Genomic DNA, 7415 nt, shown 5'->3' with positions numbered 1-7415 from the left:
ACTTTTTCTCCATTCCGATGTTTGAGCTCTTGACCTGTATCTGCATGATAATATGCATTCTGCTGCTGCCACACGATTGGTTGAGTGGATAACAGAGTAACAGTATTAAAAGTAACATGAGATGAGAGTAACATTTTAATGCTGACATTAGGCAAATGGATGTGGAATTTGCTGTTTTAATCTAGCAGCGAATTTGCAGAGTACCAACACATCTGGAGGTGTTCAAAATGCCAAATTAGTGCCAACTGATAAATTCTTTATATTTAACAGATTAACACACTTTCCTAGCAACAGCATTCTGAATTTAAAAGTAATCCAGAGAGAAGCAACAATACTGTATCTCCACCCTCTCTACCTGAGCAACAGTGTTGCTGTTGTTCATATTCACAAAAGATTATGAGTAAAATTATAGTAAGGAATTTACCGTTGATTTTCCTCCTATAACAGCACATCCCATAACAAGTGCTTTTTTACCCTCTTATACCACAGCAGTTACAAACTTTTACAAAAATTTACAACAGACTGAGACACTGTATTTTTAATAATTAAGTCATGTCATAGTGATGTATGTCCTTCACATTTAACTGGTTGTTATGATGTTTAGATTGTTGAATTAAGCAGGTGCAGGGATCAAGACATCCCCATGCTTCATCGACTCCTCCATGTCAAATGCTTTATGGCTGTTTCCTTTTTACTGCCTCTGCATATATGTCTCCTGAATAATGTTGGAGGGTTTTTGTTTGTTTGGTTGTTTTTTTTTTTTTGCAGATGTGCATGCATGAGAGAGCGAAATTAATAAACGTGTGCAGAAGTCAGTGGAAGAACAGGCAGTGCTGACATCCAAATGAGTGTAAGCCTTTCAGCAAGTATATTAACTCCACTGCTCCATAATTACATCATACATCCACTTTATGTTTAAATTATGATATTTTTTTAGTCATGTGTAGGAACAAGAATTAATTTCTTCCATTGTGTTTTCCTCTTTTTTTGTAATCATCCTTTTTTGCTGTGTATTTTGTGCTGTATTTCCCTTCATATTTGTCAGCAGATATGTTTGACTAATCTGTCCATTTATTGTAAACTAAAAAAATCAATCAGCACATCATTTTGAAGATAAGTGCATAACATTTGTGTCTAATTATCATCTGTTCATTTACAGGTTCTTTCTCATAGTTCTTTCTCTCTAACAACATTTATTCAAAATTTACATACCATGATTGCAAATGAAATTTAAAATTTACATTTATTCATTTAGCAGACACTTTTATCCAAAGCGACTTTCAAATGAGGAAATATAAGCAAAGCGATATAACAAGCAGAGAACAATACAAGTAGTGCTATCATACAAGATTTATAATTGAGTTCTAGAGAAGTAAAGTGCAGAGTAGAGGTGTAAGTGCCAGAGTAATTTTTTATCTTTATTTTTTTAAAGGACAATGTGGGGTTGGCGTTTTAAATACTGTATTTGGTAGATTAAGCTGATAATATTAAGTTTCAGTGTAAAATAGGACTATTGATTATTTTAATAATCAATTAGTTGACAATTTCCTTTGATTAATAATCGAGTAGTCTATCACATGGCGTCTTAAAACCTACTTATTGTCATGCCCACGACGTTTCAGAACTCCAATTCCCAGAATGCACCACCGCCTACAAATATGGTCTCCAGAGTACTAATGACTGTTTCCAATCACACACAACGAGAACTTCATTCACAAAGACTTTGTGAAGTAACGCTCAGTTGTGTTTACTCTGAGTTACCAAGATGTTGTATATTTTGCTGTTCTGTTTATTTATTTATTTTTAACTTTGCTAATATCCTGTTTTTTTGTACCTTGTCTCTCATCTGATATCCTGTTTGCTGATTCTCGGACCCTTTTGCCTCGATTCTGCCTACTGTTTTGGATTTGTATACTGGACATTGTGTGTTATTAATTGATTCAATTGCACTTGCATCCGTCTCCATCTTGACTCTTGTACAGACAATTGTTAATCTTTTTTTTTCCTAGATAAATGCTAAATACAAGTGCTATATCCATATACTTCGTTTTATCCTAAAATTCAGATTTTAAAAAAAAAATAAAAAATAAATTCTCAACAATTACTGAATTTAGTCTAATGTATAATGCATATGTGATTTTTTTTTTTTTTTTTTTTATAATGCATGGCTTTCCTGAACAAAAATACCACAGTAACTATAGCATTAGTGTTTCTTACTATAAGAGAGACAATATTTAATCTCAGTTTATAATAACTTCATTAAATCATTTTACTGGTTTTTTATGGCTAAGATAAGTTAAATAGTTAAATCATCCATTAATGAAAAGAAAATGTAGGCTTTAATGTTGCAATGTTATTTTTAAAAAAATGTATTTTCAAATTAATAACTTGTTTTAGTTAGAGGTGGTTACAGTATCAAAAGTAGTTTGTGACAATTCACAATATAATCAAAATAATTAAATCAAAGCATAGAGCTGAGCAACTGAGAGTTAAATGCCTCAAGAAGAAAGGTCTGTCTGCAGGACGATGAATAGGTATTTGACTTATAGAGGTGAGTGTGTTTGATTTATATAGATAAGAGTGTCACTGAGCTGTATAGATGGTTATGTCTGAGTTGTACACCAATCAGCCATAACATTAAAACCACTGACGGGTAAAGCGAATAAGATCTCATTACAATGGCACCTGTCAAGGACTGGGATATATATATTAGACAGCAAGTGAACAGTCATTTCTCAAAGATGTTGTGAGGTAAGCTGGAAAAATGGGCAAGTGTAATCATCTGAGCAACTATGACAAGGGCCAAACTGTGACGGCTAGACGCCTGAGTCAAAGCATCTTACCTACCAAAAATGGTCCAAGGAAGGACAACCATTGAACCAGGTCATGGGCACCCAAGGCTCATTGAGGCAAATGGGCAGCAAAGGCTATGCCATCTAGTCCAATTCCACAGAAGAGCTACTGCAGCACAAACTATTGAAAAAGTTAATGATGGTTATGATGAAAATAGGTGTCAGAACATACAGTGCATCACAGCTTGCTGCGTATGGGGATGAGTAGCCGCAGGCTGGTCAGAGTGTCCATGCTGACCTCTGTCCACTTCCAAAGCACCTACAATGGGCACATGAACATCAGAACTAGACCATGGAGCAATGTAAGAAAATGGCCTGGTCTAACTCACATTTTCTTTTACATCATGTGAACAGCCAGGTGCATGTGTGTCACTTACCTGGGAAAGAGATGGCACCAGGATGCACTATGGGAAGAAGGCAAGCAAGCAGAGACAGTGTGATGCTCTGGGCAATGTTCTACTAGGACACCTTGGCTCCTAGCATTAATGTGGATGTTACTTTGACACTTATACCACCTACCTACACATTGTTGCAAACCAAGTACAGCCCATCATGGCAACGGTATTCCCTAATGGCCGTGGCTTCTTTCAGCAAGATAATGTGCCCTGCCACACTGCAAAAAAATTTCAGGAATGGATTGAGAAACATGACAAACAGTTCAGGGTGTTGACTTGGCCCCCAAATGCCCCAGATCTCAATTGGACTGAGCATCTGTGGAATGTGCTGGACAAACAAATTTGATCCATGGAGGCCCAACCTCGCAGCTTCCATCTATCTATCCATCCATTTTCCATACCACTTATTCTACACAGGGTGGCAGGGAGCCTGGAGCCTGGGAACTTTTGTCTTTTATGTGTATCACTAAGTACAGATAGTTGTGTGTTTGAGTTGTATAGATGGGGATATTTGAGTTTTATAGATGAGTGTGTGTATGAATCATATAAAGATGTTTTTCTTTGAGTTGTGTGGGTGGATGTTTCTTTGGGTTGTATAGATGGGTGTATTTGATGGACGGGTGGATCTTTGAGGTGTATAGGTCAACAACCCAGACACATCAAACTATACAGCTCAAATACTGTATGTATTTATGGGTTGTATTATGTACAACCCATTAGTTGTTTGGATGAGTGTGTCTTTGAATTGTATAGATACATTGATGAAACGAATGCAGACAGGTTTACCAGGTTAATGTGCTGTAAATGTTTATAATTACTGGGAGACTTGGGAAAGTTCCTTTCCATCCACATAATTTTTCTTGACAGGTGAAAACAAATTCATGTAAGGTTTTTGTTTCTTTTTTGTATTTGTTGGGTCAGAGTTCTGCTACAATGGGGGAAATATGTATTGAATGCATCAACATTTTTTCAGTAAATATATTGCCAATAAGATTATTGAACATGAAATTTTCACCAGACAGCAGTATTAACTCAAGAAATCAGCAAATATAAAGAATTGACAACTTTATTTATGGAGTTTAATGTAATGTGTAATAAAGAGGAATGACACAGGAAAAAAAATATTGAACACACTAAGAAAAGCAGTTTTCCAAGGCAAGGTAAGGCAAAGAATCATCTGAAGTCCTAAGTAGTTAGAAAGTAATTATAACTCCTATCCGTGCAAATTAATATCAGCTGGGTTAGTAAATTGATGGTCTATAAAAAGGCTTTTCGTTACCAAGGTGTCACACAAGAAACATCACATGATGGGTAAAAGCAAAGAGCTCGACCAAGACCTTTGCAACCTTATTGTTGTGAAACATATTGATAGAATCGGATACAGACGTATTTCAAAACTTCTGAATCTTCCAGTAAGCACCATTGGGGCCATTATCCGCAAGTGGAAGCAACATCACTGCGTCATCCACCGGCCATGCACAGCAGCTACTCGCAATATTTCTGACCAGGGAGTCAGAAGAATAGTCAGAAGAATAGCCCAAGAGCCAAGGACTACATGGAAAAAGCTTCAGAAACACTTGGAGGAAACAGGTACCATTGTCTCAGAGAAATCAATAGGCAATGCACTCCACCGCCATGGCCTCCATGCACGCTCACCCCGCAAGACTACATTACAACATTTTACTTTTTGGCTGTCATACTACACACCATGTTTGGAGAAGAAATGGCACTGCACATCAGCCTAAAAACATTATACCGCCAGTGAAGTTTGGAGGTGGAAGCATCATGGTGTGGGGCTGTTTTTCATCGCAATGTACTGGCAGACTTCATATAATTGTAGGAATGATGACTGGAGCACTTTACCAGAATATTCTTGAGAAGAATCTGCTGCCATCCACCAGAATGATGAAGATGAGATGTGGGTGGACCTTCCAGCAGGACAAAAATCCAAAGCATACAGCAAAGGAAACTCTCAGTTGGCTTCAGAGAAAAAAAAAATCAAGGTGTTAGAATGGCCCAGTCAATCACCTGACTTCAATCCAATTTAACAAGATTTAAAGAAAATATGTTTAGAAGAATGGGCCAAAATCACCCCTGAATACTGCACCCAATTAATTTCTTCATACAAGAAGCATCTTGAAGCTCTCATTACAAACAAAGGCTTATCCACTAAGTATTAAATAAATTTTAGTCAATAATTTTTTCCTGTGTCATTCCTCTTTATTGCACAACTTCATTTATGCACTTTAATGTTTGGATTTCTTTGTATATCTGGATTTCTTGAGTTAATACCAAAGTCTGGTGAAAGTTTCATGTGAATAACCTTCTGGAAATATATTTACGGAAAAAAATGTTGACACGTTCAATACTTATTTCCCCCACTGTAAGTCTTCTCATTAGAGCTGTTCTGAGTGGATCACCAGTGTTCATCACCCCCTGCCACTTTTCAGTCATTTACATTCTCTGCGCTGCACTGTCCTGTTCACTGTGCTTCATTAGGAGGCGACCCTAGAGGCCTGCTCTGCAGATGTCATGCTGGAGGTGTCTTGGTTATAATGGTTGGAATAATATGAAGCAAAGTTACTAACAGGGCTTTAGCAGGTCTGAAAGTTGAGTGAAACTTCAACTCTACTCAGGTAGATGGTCATAGAAAGAATGGTGCAGAAATTACCTCTCATTCTCTGGATTATTATTCTTTTCTAGCCATCTAGTGTGTGGTACATACTCCAAAGGACTGATAATTATTTTTTTCTGTCAAGAAAAAAAGATGGTAGCTGTCAAATTTTCTTACTGAAATGTATGTTACTCAAAACTACCCAATTCTTTGGATTTTGTGTTACTGTATAAATCAGGGAAAACAGCAGATAGATTAGCTTTTTCTGCAGTTTGGAGTGATGTGATTTATTCACACAATATGTTCTTATCCAAAGTGATAGCATGGTTCCACAATCACTACTTTGTTAAGGGTATGTACATGATCTGTCATGTATCTGTGTGGGTCCAGAAAATCCTAACCATTGAATGCTCTAACCATTATGTTTGTTTCTTGCTTGTGTGACAGCAACAGACCATGCCTTTTCTGGAGTAGGCTTTATGTCCAATCCTTGGCACTAAAAAAATAATTTTACATGAAATATATATTACATTGTGGACATTATACATTGCATAGGCTTAATTTAAAAAGAGGACATTGGCTTTCAGCAACCACATACTACAACAGGTACAAAAATGCTAATCAGCTGGTCAACCCCAAAAATCACGATAATTCTGAATTTATTTCAGGAGTTAATTACATGCAGGGTCAAACTGAGTATTTCTGTTCTTTAAAGTATTTTTTTGTATTGAGTGATATTGTTGAATTTATTGATTTACCAAAAGCGAAGTTTAATAAATTACCCTAAGTACCTATGAATAATACTTCACACTTCAGCCACGTCTTATTGTTACCCTGACTGAACAACTGAAAAAAATGTTTCTAATATCAAGAATAACCTACATGCAGTGCAACAAATTCAGATGATTAATGGCTTAAGAAAACACTAATGATGACGTAGTTATCTTTTGACTCCCCCCGACAGCGGCACCTTGCTAAAAAAGAAACGTAAATTGTAACCTTCAGTCAGTGCTGCTTGTTTTTGATGCGGGATTTAAGCTAAAAATGGATAATAGAAAGCATAAAGGCGGCGCTGAAAAGGCATGATACAAAAAAGAAAGCTCTTCAAACTGACGCGGCCAAATGTACAAAACTGAGCAGGTTTTTCACCAGCACACCCAATCAGGACGATGAGACGACCGGTAAGCTAACGTTAAGCTAGTTAGGGGCGGTGCAAGATGCTAGCAGCTGTGCAAAACAACGTTGTCTGCAAACCACCGTTCATGTTTATGTATCAAAAATTTTTCTTGTCGCTCTTCAGCAACACCAGTCTCTATTGCTCATTGAGTGAATATTAGAAGAATTAAAATAATTAATATTAATGAAGAGTATGCTGTAGGCTACACCTTGTAAGGATTCGGCTAGATCCTCACGGGTTGCTCAGGAAAGTTAATATAACTCGGCCGGACAGAGTGAAAGTGCTATTCTCCATTTATTACAGTGAATGGTACCATAGGTTTACGCAGGGTTACAGGTCAATCATTAGAAGAGGATTTAACCGAGTAAAACATCCCA

At 36.9% G+C, this 7415-nt stretch overlaps 1 long non-coding RNA gene across 2 annotated transcripts; it reads right to left on the bottom strand.

Annotated features, from left to right (window-relative positions):
- Nucleotides 1-1720: 1720 nt before the first annotated feature.
- Nucleotides 1721-6321, bottom strand: LOC124628563 (uncharacterized). 2 transcript variants are annotated; one of them, XR_008397113.1, is made up of 4 exons: nt 5111-6321; nt 3372-3465; nt 3230-3256; nt 1721-3111 (listed from the first exon to the last, which is right to left on the bottom strand). It is a non-coding gene; the product is annotated as an uncharacterized LOC124628563 (long non-coding RNA). The 2 variants fall into 2 exon arrangements; XR_006983143.2 differs by having other exon boundaries at nt 3372-6321.
- Between the last annotated feature and the right edge of the window lie 1094 nt (nt 6322-7415).

This window comes from Ictalurus punctatus, chromosome 10 (genome assembly GCF_001660625.3).
Source record: "Ictalurus punctatus breed USDA103 chromosome 10, Coco_2.0, whole genome shotgun sequence".
NCBI lineage: Eukaryota > Metazoa > Chordata > Actinopteri > Siluriformes > Ictaluridae > Ictalurus > Ictalurus punctatus.
This window is presented reverse-complemented; position numbering and strand designations above follow the sequence as displayed.